General features: G+C 47.1%; 1 long non-coding RNA gene across 1 annotated transcript; it reads left to right on the top strand.

The window, feature by feature from the left end:
- Positions 1-9,032: 9,032 nt before the first annotated feature.
- LOC148221990 (uncharacterized) lies at positions 9,033-13,019 on the top strand. The gene is made up of 5 exons (XR_015807068.1): positions 9,033-9,179; positions 10,344-10,497; positions 10,670-10,789; positions 11,475-11,554; positions 12,846-13,019. It is a non-coding gene; the product is annotated as an uncharacterized LOC148221990 (long non-coding RNA).
- Positions 13,020-18,003: the final 4,984 nt, after the last annotated feature.

The following is an 18,003-nucleotide window of genomic DNA, read 5'->3' as shown; positions in this document are numbered from 1 at the left end:
GGCACATTTTCGTGTGCGATACTTCCCTCCGGGTCTTCGGGCCTTGCGAGGCTCTGTGTACTGCGAGCGCTGCTACTCGCAGCTGAGAAGGACCGTGGAGCTAGCGGCGAATTCGGAGAGCTCTTCGCTGCACTGCGCCGCTCGCAAGCGGCTTCGTTCTTCGCCTTCTGCCGTCCGGCGAGAGCTGAACTCCGGCGGTCACTTGCAGCTCTGCCCAACAGCGTGTTCTCAGTTCTGCGGGCAAGCACGCCCTCTTGCCTTGGCCCCGAGAGCAAAGTCCCGAGCGAGCACTCGACTCAGTGCAATGCACCCAGAAGGACGCTCTCGCTCGTCTTTCAAGGAGCGATTCCTAACAGCAGAAGCAGCAGAGGCACAAACTGCATGACGACAAGGGACAACGTAGAACACGTCTCTGTCCTGGCACATTTCCGTGTGCCATACTTCCCTCCGGGTCTTCGGTCCTTGCGAAGCTCTGTGTACTGCGAGCGCTGCTACTCGCAGCTGAGAAGGACCGTGGAGCTAGAGGCGAATTCGGAGAGCGCTGAGCACGTAGTCAAGAAGCGAGACGTGTCCCTGCAACGCGGTGCTAATAGCAGCTTCCTCGCGGCGGGGGCGAGCTCCGGCCACAAGGCATTCTCGTCCTGGCAACGGATCTCTGTGAAGGGCGTAGGCGAAAAGCTTTCGTTTTCCATTCGAACTGCGAGAGAGGCAGACTGTTGCACGGAGCTCTGAGAACAAAGGTGCACGCCCTAGGCGGGCTTGGGCAGAAGCAGCGTTCTCTAGCTCTTGGCTGCCGGCGCACTTGTGGTTGTGTGGCGCCCTTGCAGCGGCTTCTGGCCGCCGGCAAGTGAAAGCGGCTCCACGCTTGGGCGAGGGCGGTGAACGAAGCGGCACTCGTCCCGTGCTTGTGTGCACCACGTTACAGGCTACTAGGAGAGGAAGGTGGTTGACTCTCGCTTGCCTTCCCAAGTGCCCTTAGCAGTCGGAAGGAGCAAGCTGAAGCACTGCTGCTTGTGCTGCTCCTTGGTTCCCTTGCAGCCCGCTGTGAAAGCATTGGCGGTCGCTTCTAGGCGCCGAGTTGCACACAGCACCACTGTAAGTGCCGCGGAGAAGGGAAATCCAGAGTGCAGCGAGGAGCTGGACGTGGCTTACGTGCAGTAAGGAGAAGGTGAACCTAGGCACTGCCTCTTCAATCTGGCCGCCTCTGCTCTGGTAGCAACTTTTGCAAGTCGGCAGAGGGAGCTGCGAGTATGTAGAACGGAGGGCAGCGAGACGCCGTGTGTTATGCGCCCTTTCAGGGCTGCTGCCAGGGTGCTACTTTAAGAACGCCTTCTTCTTCCTCGCGTCCTTCCTCCACTATAGTCTCCTGGATTCACCTGAGACTCTTCCTAGGCATCTCCCTGATCCTTTTTGCAATGAGTCTCCCATCATTCTCCTGATGAAACTGTCTGCTTATGGTTTGCATGGGTGGGCTGTTTGCTGGGTGACAAACTGGGTGATGGCCAGGCCCACAGAGTGGTGGGAAATAGAGTTCATCCAGCTGGTCCCCAAGGCTCAGTCTTGGGCCCAGTCCTGTTTAATATCTTGCTCAGTGTTCTGGACAAGGGGATAGAGTACACGCCCAGGAAGTTCACAGATGATGCAAAATTGGCTGGTAGTGTTTTTTTCTTCTGGAGGACAGCAGGCTCTGCTTCTTCTTCCTCCTGTTCTGAGGTCGCTGCTCCCTCTTCATCCCTCATTAAGTGTGCTGATTTTGTCACTTGGATGAGAAAACAAACAATTTTAGCAACAATACTAGTGGCAGGGTACAAGAAAGGAAGAGTTCACACGAATCCCCCCCCCCCCCCCGCCCAACAACAGAAAATACCTGATGGCTCCTCTGCCCAGCTTACTGACTACACCGGAACCCATTGTCCCCCAAAGATACTCCCTTCTCCCTTCCCCCAGCCATGATGTGAGATGGAATAGAATAACTAAGATTAAGATTCTCCCTATGGAACTCCATCATACTTCGATTCTGGGAAAAAAAATTTCTTGAAGTTCTATCATTTCAGATCATTTGAATTTGAATTTGCATACTAAAAAGTCTAGCCAGAAACTCATGACAATATTAATAGCCCATTCTAGAATGTCCGAGATGATAGACACTTCTTTCAAGAGAATGTGATACCTCACGTGACTTCTCCAGAATTTAAATGAACAGCGGGAGTAGTCTACAAGATTCTTGCTGCCATCTGGATTTCCTGGTATTTGGCTGGTCTATGTAAACCAACCAGCTATTCAGCAGAGGGAATATTAGTGTGATACTTGATGGTATGTGAGATGGAACACAGTAATTTATGGCTTTTTGCATAGTGATGAAGCTGTAAAGAAAGCTCCGTAATGCTCAGACAAGGAGGCTGCTGGACTTCAAGCAGCAAAGGCCCAAAACGAACCAGTGAAAAGGTGTCATTGAAAAAAAAAAAAAAAAAGCCAGGTGGGGAGCAAAGTGATACTTAAGGGCAGTTTACTGAAAGAGGGAATCTAGTGAAAAAAAAAGTCCAAGAGTGAAGGAATAACAGAGAAAATGAAACTAAGGAAGGAAATCAATCTCAGCTAATCATTTCAGAAGCTAACAAGTTGTCATTGCAATGATGCATAAAGTGAGAAAAAATAAATATGTCTGCGCCAAAATGTGAAATATGAACTTTATTGCATTCTGTCTTCCACGGAATCATACAACAGTCTGTGATTAAAGATCATGTAGTCCAACTTCCTTGCCAGGTAGATCTTACAGTAGATCAAATTGCTCAAGACTAGCCAAACTGATAAGGAGCACTCTCAATGATGGGGCATCCACAACTTCTCTGGAACACCCGTTTGAGTGTCTCACCAGCTTCATTGTCGAAAAGTTTTTCCTTTTAGCCAATCTAAACCTAGTCTCAGTTTGAAAGCATGGCCCCTTATCCTGTCTCTGCAAACTTTCCTAAAAAGTCTTTCTCCATTTGTCTTATACCCTCTTTACATATTCAAAGGCCACAATACTGTCTCTCCAGAAACCTCTCTTCTCCAGGCTAAAAGATCCTACTTTTCACAAGAACCAGGTCATAAACTGAGATGGAAGACATCTCAGGAGATCAGATCATCCAACAGCTCAGCGTAAGAATAGCTCTGAAGTCAGATCAACTAGCTTAGGGCTGTGTCTGTTTGAATTTTGAAAATTAGCAGGACTTGAAATGCTTCAAGGAAGAGAACTCTGGGTGGCTCCAGAAACAGCCTGAGAAACTCGAGCAAACTCGAAACCTCAGAAACTACCACTGCTTTCTCTCCCTCAGCCCAAGCAGTCCCAAAGAAGAAGTGTTCCCAGCAGGCTGGGATAGCACACATATACACTACATATACGTGACAGGCATCGCCAGCAGCCACATCCTGCTCCTTTCTGTGGCTGGCAAGAGTGAGACTGGATGTTTACATGTGGGCAACCTGGGTCCCTCCAGCAGCTCACACACTCAGCCTGCCCAGTGACCCCACTGAATTCCAGTATTAGCAGTGTGCCAAGGCCACAGCACTATTCTGCTTGCTGGCACAGACCATCACACGCCTCCTAAATCAGTCAGGACTCCCCTGGTCCCACAGCCAGCACCCCACTTGCCCTCCGCCAGGCCACTGCCATTGTTCACCAACTTCTCCACTTTGATCTTTGCTGGTGCTCTCAACACTGGCACACCCAGATGTTCTGCAGCTGTTGTCTCCTGGTGGAAAGGACTTGTAAAGCCATGTTTCCTAACAGGACTTCCACAACCTTTCAAAGCAACCTTTACTGGGGTATGAACAATCTCATTCAAATGTCAACATTTCTTTTCCCGTATGTGAAATCAGAATTTCCTTCTTCCGGGCATGCCCAAAACAAGGCACAAACTACATTGTGCCTTCTGTTTCACATGCTGACTCGTTTGTAAACAATGCTAGGAGAATACCTGTTTTGATCCAAGCTAATCTCTGGCCCTTATAGTGCTTTCGGTAGTTAGTTTTGCTTTGTTATTTACTTGATGTCCCATTGAATTGTTGAATCATAAACAGACTACCTGTCTGTATAGCAGCATAGCAGTGATGAATAAATGCAAGAGAAGGAGCAAGGTGATTGTTTGCTAGACTCTTCCTAGAAACTGAGAAATCTGTTACTTAATGCTGACCACAGCAGATGGAGGAAGCATCCTACATGATGTCAAAGCAATGAAGCTGTAATCACTTTTATGATTACAGTCAAGGCACTGCTTTTGCCACCATAAGTGGAGTGCAGGGAATCTTAAAAGACGACACTCTAACTGTTGTCCATGCTCACTGAGAAAATAATGCTTTTACAGCAGAGCAGGTCTCACCGCAGCTAAATCATGGCTTCAACTGTACACCGCCTTCAAAAAGCCCACAAAAACACAAATGAAAGGATTTGGAACCCAAGGGAATCTCGGATTGTGACATCAGCTCACTCTGGATTCTTTCCAAATTCTCAATTCCATTTTCTTCCGAGCCAATTTTCCCATCTAACTTGAGATGTAATTTATGGATTTCCAACACATCTAGTTACCTTAGAATTAGATTGCCACTAGCCAAAAAGACAGAAACAAGCAGTTAAGTGAAGACTGAAACCATGGGTGTTTAGAACAGCAAAACTTGGGCGAAACTATTCTTAAGAAAACCAAAACTTTTAGGACTTACCCATGTATTTTTGGAGGTGGAAAAAGTTTTACATCGAAAAGTCCCTAGGGAACTCTTTTCAGTGCCTGGAGAGCCGCTGTCGCTCGCCTTTCAAGGACCTATTCGTCACAGCAGAGGCAGCAGAGCACAAGATGGCCGACGAGAAGGGGCAGTGTAGAACTCTCTGTCTGTTTGTGTCTCTACTCAGTGTAGAACGTCTCTATCCTGGCACATTTTCGTGTGCGATACTTCCCTCCGGGTCTTCGGTCCTTGCGAAGCTCTATGTACTGTGAGCGCTGCTACTTGCAGCTGAGAAAGACCGTGGAGCTAGCGGCGAATTCGGAGAGCGCTGAGCACGTAGTCAAGAAGCGAGACGTGTCCCTGCAACGCGGTGCTAATAGCAGCTTCCTCGCGGCGGGGGGGAGCTCCGGCCACAAGGCATTCTCGTCCTGGCAACGGATCTCTGTGAAGGGCGTAGGCGAAAAGCTTTCGTTTTCCATTCGAACTGCGAGAGAGGCAGACTGTTGCACGGAGCTCTGAGAACAAAGGTGCACGCCCTAGGCGGGCTTGGGCAGAAGCAGCGTTCTCTAGCTCTTGGCTGCCGGCGCACTTGTGGTTGTGTGGCGCCCTTGCAGCGGCTTCTGGCCGCCGGCAAGTGAAAGCGGCGCCACGCTTGGGCGAGGGCGGTGAACGAAGCGGCACTAGTCCCGTGCTTGTGTGCACCACGTTACAGGCTACTAGGAGAGGAAGGTAGTTGTCTCTCGCTTTCCGTCCCAAGTGCCCTTAGCAGTCGGAAGGAGCAAGCTGAAGCACTGCTGCTTGTGCTGCTCCTTGGTTCCCTTGCAGCCCGCTGTGAAACATTGGCGGTCGCTTCTAGGCGCCGAGTTGCTCACAGCACCACGGTAAGTGCCGCGGAGAAGGGAAATCCAGAGTGCAGCGAGGAGCTGGACGTGGCTTACGTGCAGTAAGGAGAAGGTGAACCTAGGCACTGCCTCTTCAATCCGGCCGCCTCTGCTCTGGTAGCAACTTTTGCAAGTCGGCAAAGGGAGCCGCGAGTATGTAGAACGGAGGGCAGCGAGACGCCGAGTGTTATGCGCCCTTTCAGGGCTGCTGCCAGGGGGCTACTTTAAGAACGCTTTTTTCTTCCTCGCGTCCTTCTCGCTTCGCTCTAGCTGCATGGAGTACAGCACAGCGAAGGAGTGAGCCAGGGCACTGCCCCAGCTTTTGCCCTGGCGTGCAACGGCTGTGTGCTGCTTTTCCAAGCAGCAAGAGCACTGAGAAGTGAAAGCGATTGTGAAGGAGCTCTTTGGCTGCTCGTGTGCTCTTCGCTGCACTGCGCCGCTCGCAAGCGGCTTCGTTCTTCGCCTTCTGCCGTCCGGAGAGAGCTGAACTCCAGCGGTCAATTTCAGCTCTGCCCAACAGCGTGTTCTCAGTTCTGCGGGCAAGCACGCCCTCTTGCCTTGGCTCCGAGTGCAAAGTCCCGAGCCAGCACTCGACTCAGTGCAATGCATCCACAAAGACGCTCTCGCTCGTCTTTCAAGGAGCGATTCCTAACAGCAGAAGCAGCAGAGGCACAAACTGGATGACGAGAAGGGACAATGTAGAACACGGCTCTGTCCTTGCACGTTTTCCTGTGCGATACTTCCCTCCGGGTCTTCGGGCCTTGCGAAGCTCTGTGTACTGCGAGCGCTGCTACTTGCAGCTGAGAAGGACCGTGGAGCTAGCGGCCAATTCGGAGAGCGCTAAGCACGAAGTCAAGAAGCGAGACGTGTCCCTGCAATGCGGTGCTAATAGCAGCTTCCTCGCGGCGGGGGCGAGCTCCGGCCACAAGACATTCTCGTCCTGGCAACGGATCTCTGTGAAGGGCGTAGGCGAAAAGCTTTCGTTTTCCATTCGAACTGCGAGAGAGGCAGACTGTTGCACGGAGCTCTGTGAACAAAGGTGCACGCCCTAGGCGGGCTTGGGCAGAAGCAGCGTTCTCGAGCTCTTGGCTGCCGGCGCACTTGTGGTTGTGTGGCGCCCTTGCGGCGGCTTCTGGCCGCCGGCTAGTGAAAGCGGCGCCACGCTTGGGCGAGGGCTGTGAACGAAGCGGCACTAGTCCCGTGCTTGTGTGCACCACGTTACAGGCTACTAGGAGAGGAAGGTGGTTGACTCTCGCTTGCCTTCCCAAGTGCCCTTAGCAGTCGGAAGGAGCAAGCTGAAGCACTGCTGCTTGTGCTGCTCCTTGGTTCCCTTGCAGCCCGCCGTGAAAGCATTGGTTGTCGCTTCTAGGCGCCGAGTTGCTCACAGCACCACGGTAAGTGCCGCGGAGAAGGGAAATCCAGAGTGCAGCGAGGAGCTGGACGTGGCTTACGTGCATGAAGTAGAAGGTGAACCTAGGCACTGCCTCTTCAATCCGGCCGCCTCTGCTCTGGTAGCAACTTTTGCAAGTCGGCAAAGGGAGCCGCGAGTATGTAGAACGGAGGGCAGCGAGACGCCGAGTGTTATGCGCCCTTTCAGGGCTGCTGCCAGGGGGCTACTTTAAGAACGCTTTTTTCTTCCTCGCGTCCTTCTCGCTTCGCTCTAGCTGCATGGAGTACAGCACAGTGAAGGTGTGGGGAAGGGCACTGCCCCAACTTTTGCCCTGGCCTGCCTGTGCTGCGCCTTTAGCTGCACACCAGAACAACGGCATTTCTTACCCGCATGGTAAAAAAGGCTTTAGTGTAGCCTTAGGAATATCAAGTGACTAGGCATGAAGTTGAGCGGCCACCTATGAGGGAGTCTTTAGAGGTTTCCTCCCCCATGGCGCAGGTGTATTCTCATTCTCGTGCTGAACTGAATAGTCCGGGCATGGCAAGACTGGCCTGCCTTGTGCAGAGACGAACACAAATGTGGGGCTATGATCCTCTGTGTTCGGAGCTCTGCTTCCGGGTGTGTGGGCCGCCATGAGCCCGCAGCAGCCGCCGAGGACAGTGTGGATTGTGGATGAGTCTGGGCTGGCCCCCCGCCCCCCCGTTGGTCTGACAGCGGCAGAAGTGGCGTAGGAGCGGCATCGCCTGAGGGCCCCATGGGGGGCGGGAAGAGAGCCAGGAGTGACTCCGAGCGACACCGGAAGCGATATCCGTAGGGCCCGGAAGGCCAGCGTTGCCATCGAGTTTGGCCGGTAGGAGGCGTCTAAGGTGCTTTGAAAGGTGGAGCTTCTTTGCTCTAGGACAGTCTGGGAGAGCTGAGGGTGTCCAATCTGGGGAACAGAAGGCTCCAGGGAGATCTTCGAGCCCCTTGCAGTGCCTGCTGGGGCTCCAAGATAGCTGGGGAAGGACTTTGGAAAAGGGTCTGGACTCGCAGGACAAGGGGGAATAGCTTCAAACTGCCAGAGGGCTGGGGTAGACGGGATATTGGAAAGGAATTCTTCCTTGTGTGGGTGCTGAGGCCTGGCACATGTTGCTCAAAGAGGCTGTGTAGGAGCCCCATGGCAGGAAGTGTCCAGGGCCAGGCTGGAGCGGACATGGAGCAACCTGGACTAGTGGAAAAGTGTCCCTGCCCGTGTCAGGATGTGGGAAGAAGATAATATGTCTCTAAGGTCGCTTCCAGTCCAAACCATTCTGGGATTCTAGGATTCATGGAAGGCCCTTTTCCAAGTGAAGTGTTGTATCTCTTGGCTCCCAGCTTGTAGTTGCCAGTTCTTCTGGAAGCAGGCGTGGCGAAGCAGCTGTGATGAGCCATGGGTTCTCAATAGGACGAGTGTGATATATTTGCAGAGAGGAAGGCTGCAGACAGATCTTCAAGGTCCAGGTAAAACAAGCAAAGGATTGAATAAAAGGCAAAGGTTGGTTGTGTTAGTCAGTTTGCTGGCTGTTGAAATGGCCCCAGGTCATTTTCAACATTTCTAATTTGGATTTGTTTGAGTAAAAAATGAATGTGTTACCTCCAGCGTAGGCTCTCCAATGCATCTCCATGTGCTCCCATCTCTTTGTTGTATATCGGGTTCTATTAACTGAAGACAGAATCATAACACAGTAGTAAAACATTTAGAGGTGTAGTTAGCCAGCTTCAGGAGTTTTCAACTCTGCTGTTGACTTTTCTGGTAACTGTAGGCAAGGCAACACAATCCAGTTACTCCACTTTTCCTCTCTGAGGAAAAGATGATCTTTTTTTTTTTTTTCTCATTTTGAAAATAGCCTTGAATGAAGAGAGTTATGCACGTGGCATGTGGGATTCATTATTTTACCTTTCTCTTCTGCTGTCTTTCGCGTACTAGTCTTTTTAAAATTTTTTTGTCGCTGTTCTCCATTCAGTAGGTTTGAAAGAATTCTAATTGTTGAGATGATGGTTCTTTGAAGGCTCACTTAGCCCACCTTTTGGGTGAAAGAAAGAAGAAGACAAGGTCCTCTAGGAAGAGTAAAAAGCATACTTTCAAGAGACATTCAGAGATGTCTGCTGATGCCACGCAATTACCGTGTAATCAGCAGAAATGTGTTGGAAAAACACCCATCAGTGACTTCACAAGAAAGCCACACTCAAGACAGGTAAAGAACAGAAGCATAAAACCCCAAAGGTATGAAATGGACAGATTTTCATTGGGAATGAACAACTCCTGAATTCTTGGTTCTAGAACTAGGGGCTTGTAATAAATAGACTGTCTCCTTGCCAAACGTAAACTTGGTGTCATGAACTGCTCACTGCCCGTTGAAGTGCAGGGCTAGTAGACTAATATTTGCCATGGCAGGCATATTGTATGGCTTTCCTGTTAAAAAGAAATTGGTTTTGCTCATAGCAATCTAGATATGTACCCAGTCTGACACCTATTTTTTAGGCTATATTTCCAAGTAAATGGCTTCCATGATGATGCAGTAAGTTTATGTCATGAACAGGAATGAAGTGATTGCATGCATCCTTTTTTACCCTAAGCCAGCTGCTGAGTAATGAGACAGAGACTCTCACTGACGCCAAGGAGTGCCCGTGCTTTTGGGAAAAGCACTGGGCAGATAAAGCCTATTTCCACATTTCTTGCTAGCGTCTCCTTCAAAGTTCATGGGTTTGTGCATCTTTTAGAGCTGTTCTAGATGTTCTTTGTAGTTTACATGTACTAAATGTAGCAGGTATTGCTTTCATGCCGTCCTACTAGATTTGAAGTTGGGATCTACTCAGGCTTCAATGTCTCAGAAGAAGCAACGTCGATTCTTTGAATTCTACTCTTGAACGTGAGAATGCTACTTATGTAGTTAATGAATTAATTAAATCGAATTCACGTGAATGGAAAAATTGTCTTGTTCATGTAGATTTTAACTTGGGAAATTGATATTTGAGTTCTACTTTTCATTGTTGTTGCTTTTCTGTATTCTTTGCACAGATAGCAGATGTACTGACCAAGTATTGTGTGAAACTGGAGGAAATGTCCTTCCTCTTGGCAGCTGATGTTCACAAGCTCATTAACGCTAAGGCCATGGTAAATGTTTTACCTGGGGCAAGACAGCAGTCTGAATATTCCTAGAATGTCTCTCTTTCCCCAGATGAAATTCATTTTTTCTGCCTATCAATCACTGAAATATAGAAGAAATTTCTACTTGGCAGGGTATTGGTTATCATTTGTGTTCTTTTCTCCCCTCATTTTCTGTAGAAGAGACAATTTTTTGTTTGTTTTTGCATGTTGTATGCTGCTTCTACTTCTGGTTTTATTTTTTAATACACAGAATATAAACGGAGCACTGCTGGATAATGAGAGGGCAACTGCCAAGCTACTCTTGAATCGAATGAAATCAGAGCTTGAGAAAGAAAAACGGCATCAACTGAAATGGCAAGGGACTGGAAGCTCATGCAAAAGAAGTGTGGAGTTCAGAGTTTCAGGTCAGAAATTTGGCAGTCTTCTTTTGGACAGTGAGCAACACCAAGAGGCTAGTGTTCACTTTTGGTTTCTATCAAAGTAATACTTGATCATTTTTTCTTTCTACGTGATACCACGTATGATATCACATATATCATGTGATTCCATTCTACATATCTACTTTCCATCCTGCAGAGAATTTATGGCAAGTGAAGAAATACAGAATCCCTCAACTGTGAATATGGAAATGGAAAAGTTGATAAAGGAGCAGATGGTACTCAGTGAAGAGAGACTGAAGGTTTTGCAATATATCGGGTATGGCAAAAGAGGGTATAGCATAAAGGAAAACAATTGTTGCTGGAGTTAATGAAGGACTTGGCTAAAAAATGCACTTTGCTTCCTGTCAATGTGTGATTGCTAAATGCAGCAGTAAGGCAGGGTCTACAACTATTTCTGTACAGCCCTTTTGAATGGAAAAAATGCATTCTTGATTTTCAGTGCCCCAGCTACACTTAATAGGTGGCGATCAGGCTCTAAAAATGGAGGAATGCAGAAGTAAATCTTGAAACGTAGCAGAAATGGGTAAAGATGGGTGGAGAGCTTGAAATTGGTGCTTTTGTCAAGGCATTTTTTTCTCCATGGCGTGGGATTTTATTTGCGGAATAAATGAAGAGAGGAGTCTGGATAGAAATCTAACGTTGCTACGTTTGAATATCCATCCTGAACACAAGACACATTGGTGTGGGTGCAATGCATTACGATCTTTACAGGGAGGTTTTTTACGGTGGATGGAGGAACCAGGTAGATGACAGTTAGTTCCTTATCGGGCAGTAAACAGTTGGCCTTGAACAACAACAATCTCAGGTTTATTTTCATTGCCAAGATGGCTGTAAATAAAAGAAAGCCCAGCAGTATGGATATTTGGATTCATAATTTTATATTTGAAGTACTGACTGGTTTGTATTTTAGGATACCTGACTCTTGTTTCCTGCTTTGATAGCACCCTGTTGCCTCCAACACGTGCCAAATCTGATGGAAACGAATGGTGCAGAACTCTGGAGAATTGAAACAAAAGTCTAGGTAGGTCGGGAAATCCTAAGAACAGTCTGGAATTCAAGCAATATTTTCTTTTCTCCTGGGCAACGATGAGGCAGACGGTTGTTTTGAGAGTGCATGTTTGCTCTATTCTTTGTTCCGTGTGTTGCCACATACCTTCTCAGTTGCTTGGAGGTGGCAGTAAGAGCCAAAGAAGCTGCCTGTGGCATGGCTTTCCTTTGGCCAGTACAAACACCTGTGCATGGGGAGATCTAACAGGAACTGGCTCGGTTAGAATGAATCTGGGGGAAATCAAAAGTTAATTTTGACGTGGATCCCTTCTCAATCATACAAAAATACTCCTTTTTAACTCTTGGAGAAGAAGAGGGGAAGTATGAGAAGAAGAGGGGAAGTATTGGAGATACTTCCTTTCTCTGTGTCCTTGCAGCATGCCTTCCCGCTCTGTGTCTGCCTTCTCTTGCTCCAGAGCACATCCAGTTGGGATGTTTGTAGCCTGTATGGTAGCAAAGAAGTTGGTAGCGATTGTTAAGTACCTTGCTACTTTGAAGCATAATGATGAACAGCTGTGTATGAAAATGTCTTGATTTCTTTGGCTGGTAGTGTCTGGTGTCTGTAGGCACTGCTGGCATGTGTTCCGTGTGCTGAGATTCAGCACATGGCCTCTGTCATGTTTCCATGTCACACTGCACTGTGAAAGATGGGAATTTTGACTGTGGTCTGTTCCGTATCATTCAGACAGCCCTAATGTGGAGTGCGTGGAGAAAATGAGCATCCAGTATGAGCTGGTCGAGGGCAAATGTCAGGAGAAAGGGCAGATGTGCAAGTTGAGTGCCACAGCTTTTGGCTGTGATAGCCGTGGTCCAATGTGTCATTAGAGTAAAGTGCGTCTGAGGATGCACCAGACACTGAGATAACAAGTGGAATTCCTTTTTAACCTCCGCCTTACTCTGTTCAAAAAGTAAGCCATCCGTTTGGTTTCACAGTAGTAGTTGGTATTTGTGCTTGAAATGTGGAAAAGCCGTAACAAATGCCAGTAATGAAGGGAGTGCTGTCCTACATGAATGTGGAAGATGCAAGGAGCCTCAGCCCTTGTGCTAAATCTGTCTTATCTTGGGAAAGAAATTCCACCTCTGCCTCAATTTCTCCCTTTGTGTCCAACCAGATGGTATTGTTTAGTAATCTAATACGGCATGCAGGAGGCTGAATCTATCTCTGTCCATCACAAGAAAAGAAACACTACGTTTAGCCAGGCTCTCTGAAAGCCACACAGTATTTCTTCTGTGCATGTCAATAATTTGTTCTTCTTTTCCTTCAGATGACCCTGTTGGATGTGAACATTTGCACAGCAGAAGATGCTGAAGTTGTGCACTCCAACATGCTTCAGATGACTGAGAAACGAAAATGCAGGTTTGAAGAAGAAGTGGAGCACGTGGATGTACGTTTCTTTTATTTGATGACATATATCTTCATCACTCCTTGGGATTAGTCTGTTCTTCCTGTGCTCCCACCTGCAATGCCTTCTGCGTGGTAGGCTATTGATGTCGCCTTAGAAAGAGGTCCATAGTGTGACAAAACACTCCAGAGAAACAGTTTGGTGTGGAAGAGTTTCATGTGGAAGTGTTCATAATTCTTGTGTTTATTATTTGTAATAGAAATAGATTGTATTTTTATGATCATTTCTATCTGAAATACATAGGATAGCGATGAATGACGTATGGCCCAGTCTGCTTAAGATCAGACTTCAGGAAGAGCTGGAAATGATCTCCCAAATGTCTTCCAATCTTTTCTATACATAAAAAAAGTCGGGCAGTTGTTTCTAAAGGGATAAATTATAGAATGTGATTTGGTGCTTTATGGTGCCAGAATAAACAGGAGTTTTGAGAATCCGCATTCTTACCAGTTTACTTGGAGACTGATTTTTTTTTAATCTCCGGATAGAAGACGCCATGTTGGATACCAGTCGTAAAATTCCAGGCAGCCTTTTATCATGTTACATATCCTCTTACTCATTCATTTCACCTTCCAGCAGTTTAGAAAGAACTTGTTCACTTGAATGTTTTTCTTTGGAGTGATTTGAAGGAGACGGCTAAATGGCCATAATCCAGGTAGAAACATAAAAACAAGGGTGTGCTATAAAGACAGGACTTCTTAATGCAAAGAGCCCTCTGAAATTCAAAATACCTGCTATAAAATTAAAAATGTAATCTTTGACTTTTAGATGGGAATTTCTCCTCTTCAGTTTCATTCTGTCAGGTGCATTTTTGCTAACTGCTTGATTCACGCTGAATGGACAGTCCTGTCTTATTGTTGGTATGGCAACAGCGATAGAGATCACTGCTGCTTTCTGTAGAAAGTGGCTGCAAGTTGCTATGACGAGATCTTGTGCAGGTCTAGAGTCTGATTGGATGTGAGGTTCTCATTGTTTCAGAACACCAACTTGGGGTGGCAGTGTCAGAGGTGTTCATTATCTAGGAAGATTTTCATAGGCGATGAGTTTTGCTGAGGTAGCTTTCTCTTCTGGGTGTAGAAGATATGTGCATAATTAACTTCCTTGAATCCTAAAGAGTTGGGGAGATTTTAGTATCTACGAAACCATTTTTACTAGCTTTTTTATGTGGCCTTAGATGATGAAAGTGATCTGGATACAATCTTAGAAAAAAGGCAAACGGTGAGCTGTGAGGAAGAGCTGAAGGAGTATTTGGAGAACACCCTTTCTTCTTGAGATCAACTTAGAACAAGGTATGAATTTGGTATGTTTTGTAAACTTAAAAGGTAGAGCATCTTTGAACATTGGTTGTACTACTTAGGCCTTGTTTTAATGCTGTTGTGTGAAGGTATGGAAAAAGAGTGCTTTTCACTTCATGTAAGAATATAGAACAATGTCCCTACTGAACAAGGTTAAGGCAAATAATGCCCACGGTTTAGGAATGGGACAAAGGAAGACTGCTATCATTCAAAAACCATAGCACATCAGTATTACTGTGCATACCGTCACATCCATGCCTTATTCAGAAGGTAAAAGTAGTAGTGCAGATTCTTGGATCACCGGAATCAGAAGTTGGTCTGCACCATCATCTCTTCACTCATAGATTTGATCTCATTCAAAGTTCTAGGAACTCAGACGTTTAAGACAGCCAAGCACTGGCAACTTTAAAAACCATCTAAAAATGGGTACAATACCGCTCTCCTTCCTGAAGATCTTAGCAGCAGCTCTGAAGCCATAGAGGAAGCAGCACTGTTCACACAGCCAGGAGGTCTTTCCTACCTGCTCGATCAGAGGCACATTAGAAGAGCAGTATGGACCTGAGGGGCAGATGCACATACCTTCACACACCTCGCAGTGGGACTGTGGTTAGAGCTGGAGGTTTGATACTCTTCCTAATAATTTGAGCCGTTAAAACAAAGCCAGAGGTAACAGACCAAGCGAAAATACAATGCCAGGTTGCGGAAAGAGAATGTTACCTATCTGAACTCGTACAAAAATTCCCCATCATTCTCTTTGTTTAGGAGACCAAGCCAATGTCCGTGTAAATGAAAACAAGTGTGAATATTGATTTTTCTTGAATCAAGACTCAGCTTTATGTCCAAGTCAAAGGCAAATAAACCAGAAAGGCTCCGCTGAGCACAGTGCAGAACTAACATGGAAGACAGTCATTTGACCTCTTATGTAAGCAGTGTTGGTGTGGTTCCCCATCCAAAAGGAAGGATGTCAAATGCTTCTTTGGAAATATTTTAACTTCTCTGCGTTTCTTTCTTTGTAATGAACTAATCTCTAACAAGCCAGGACGTGATTGTGTTCAGTAGAAACAGATCAATGGCAACATTTAGCCTAAAGGTTTTATGAGATTGATCAGGAAGTTCGATTTCGATTTAAAGGCACTGTAGTCATATTTAATTTTATTTCTCTCCGCACTTGAGTCTCTTAAACAGGGACCTTCAATTGGACAGGACCGGGACACTGAAGCAAATTGTAATGGATGACGTAATGGCTTACCCAGAAGCATTTTGTGGGAATTGATTTCTTCTAGGTATCCATCAGCCAGCATTTTAGTGTGAAGGGAATCTTCAAACAGGTAAAACAAAAATTCCCGTTGGTTTCAAACCTGACTGCTATATTAATTTTTCACTTTGGAGAAAATTTTCATGACCTTTAAAATTCAGACTGTATCAAGTATTGTTTCAGCCATTGAAGAAAGTGCTTTTGATGGAGATAGGAGAGGGAAACCAAAACATTTCTCAGAGCCACACTTTGAGCTCTGTCCTTGTTACAAACGGCACTTGAGCAAGTGCATTTGCCTTTGGAACAGAAAACGACAAGGTAACAGGCTTATCAATACGGATTTGAGTGTTCCAGGTTCTTTAGATAGTAAGTGGTCTATTCAAGATGATCTCTTCCTGAAATAGATCCATTTTGAGAAGGGATATGGATTTCTTAGAAGAAGGCAAATCCCTATGTTAAAACGGTGTGGTGGGTGTTTTTTGTTGTTGTTGTTTTGCTTTTAGAACTTGCAAGGCACAATCGACTTCATAGTTCGAGATGCAGATAAGACCACGACATTCCAAACAGGTGTTTCTTTTTGGTTGTTTTTCAACCTGTCTATCTTTGGATTGTGACCAGTAGAACTGTGCTTGAACTGGAAAGAAGTAGCGGAGGTTTCAGAAGTGGAGCATGCGGTGGAACAGTAAGCTGAGAGCATTGTGCAAGGAGAGGAAAGAGGGGAAAATGGTAAGAGTTTCCTGAGTCGGAAGGGACCCCTAGGGATCGTCAAAGTCCAACTCCTGGCCCTGCACAGACACTCCAACAGTCCCACCCTCTGCATCCCTGAGAGCATTGGCCAAACGCTCCTGGATCTCTGGCGGCCTTGGGGCTGTGCCCGTTGCCTGGAGAACCTATTCAGTGCCCGACCAGCCTCTGAGGAAAAAAACCTTTCCCTGATAGCCAGCCTAATCGTCCCCTGACACAGCTCCTGGCATTCCCTTGGCTCCTGTCCCTGGTCGCAGAGAGCAGAGAGCAAAGCTGTCCCTGTGCTGCCCTTGGGAGGAGCTGAGAGGTCCCAAGTGAGGTGTGAGCTCAGTGTCCTCTCTGCAGCTGAACCAAATGCCCTCAGCCACTCTTTGTATGGCTTTCCCTCCAGCCTCTTCGCTATCCCTGTGTCCTTCCTTTGGACATTTCTCCAATAGCCTGAGGTCTTTCTGACGCTGTGGCATCCAAAATTGCCCCCAGGGCTTGAAGAGAGCGCAGTCCCAGCCCAGAGCAGAGCGGGACAATCGCCTCTCTCGAGCGAGCGGTGCCAGAAGATAGGGACAGTTGTCAAAAAATCAGCTGGAGAAAGAAATCTAACAGAGAAACAGGTGATCTTGGCACAGGAAATGGAAGAAGCAGAGGAAGAAGAAGATGAGGAGAGGATTCCTTGTAAAAGTGAAGAAAATGAGCGTGCAGAACAGGGACTAAGCATTATGCAGGTAAGTGAGCAAGAGAATAAGTTTGAAAGTGAAGGCAGTTTTGTCCAAAAGAAGGAGGAATAGGAAGTCTTTTTGCTGAGAATGAATAGAAAGGTTTTTTGCATTTAGTTTGTATACGAAGCGCACAGGGCTCTAGATCCTTTTGTGGGAAAATGGAGTGTGTAAAGTTGCCAATCATTTTGGAGCGAATTTGGAGGTTTTTGGGGTCCCAGGTGAATTTTGGGTTGAATTCTGGGGATTTGGGAGTGCCCAGGTGAATTGGGGGGGGCGGGGCGGGGCGGGGATTTGGGGAGATCCAGGTGAGTTTTGAGGGGTCCCAGGTTGATTTTGGGGGAGAATTTGTGGAATTTTGGGGGATCCCGGGTAGCGTGGTTTGGGGTGAATTTGTGGAATGTGGGGAGTCCCAGTTGAATTTTAGGGGGAATTTGTGGAATTCTAGGGATCTCAGGGGAATTTTGGGGTGAATTTGGTGAATTTTAGGGTATACGTGTGAATTTTAGGGTTCTCAGGTGAGTTTTGGGCATGCCAGGCCTATTTTGGGGTGAATTCTGTCGATTTTGGGGTATCCAGGTGAGCATTTGGAAGTCGTGGGAGAATTTTGGGATGAATTTGGGGGGATGCAGGTGGATTTTCCGGGGAATTTTGGTGATTTTTGGGAGTCCCAGATGGGTCTGGGAGTGAATTTGGTGGATTTGGGGGTATCTGGGAGGGTTTTGAGGGGGATTGGAGACATTTTGGAGTGAATTTGGGAGGTGTTGGGGGGACTGGGTCTTGGGGGTGATTTGAGGGGTTTTGGGGGTTGCAGGTGGGATTTTGGGGTGAAGCCCTGGGATTTGGGGGTCCCCCGTGAATTTTGGGGTGAATTTGTGGACTTTTGGGAGTTGCCAGGTGAGTGCTGAGCATCCCAGGGGGGACTTCGGGGTGAATTTTGGGGATTTGGGGTTTCCCAGGTGAATTTCTGAGGTGGAAAGGTTCAAAAAGGGTTTTTTTGAAAACAAGTTAAAGCCAGA

Source organism: Sturnus vulgaris, chromosome 15 (assembly GCF_052056855.1).
Source record: "Sturnus vulgaris isolate bStuVul1 chromosome 15, bStuVul1.hap1, whole genome shotgun sequence".
NCBI classification, from domain to species: domain Eukaryota; kingdom Metazoa; phylum Chordata; class Aves; order Passeriformes; family Sturnidae; genus Sturnus; species Sturnus vulgaris.
This window is presented reverse-complemented; position numbering and strand designations above follow the sequence as displayed.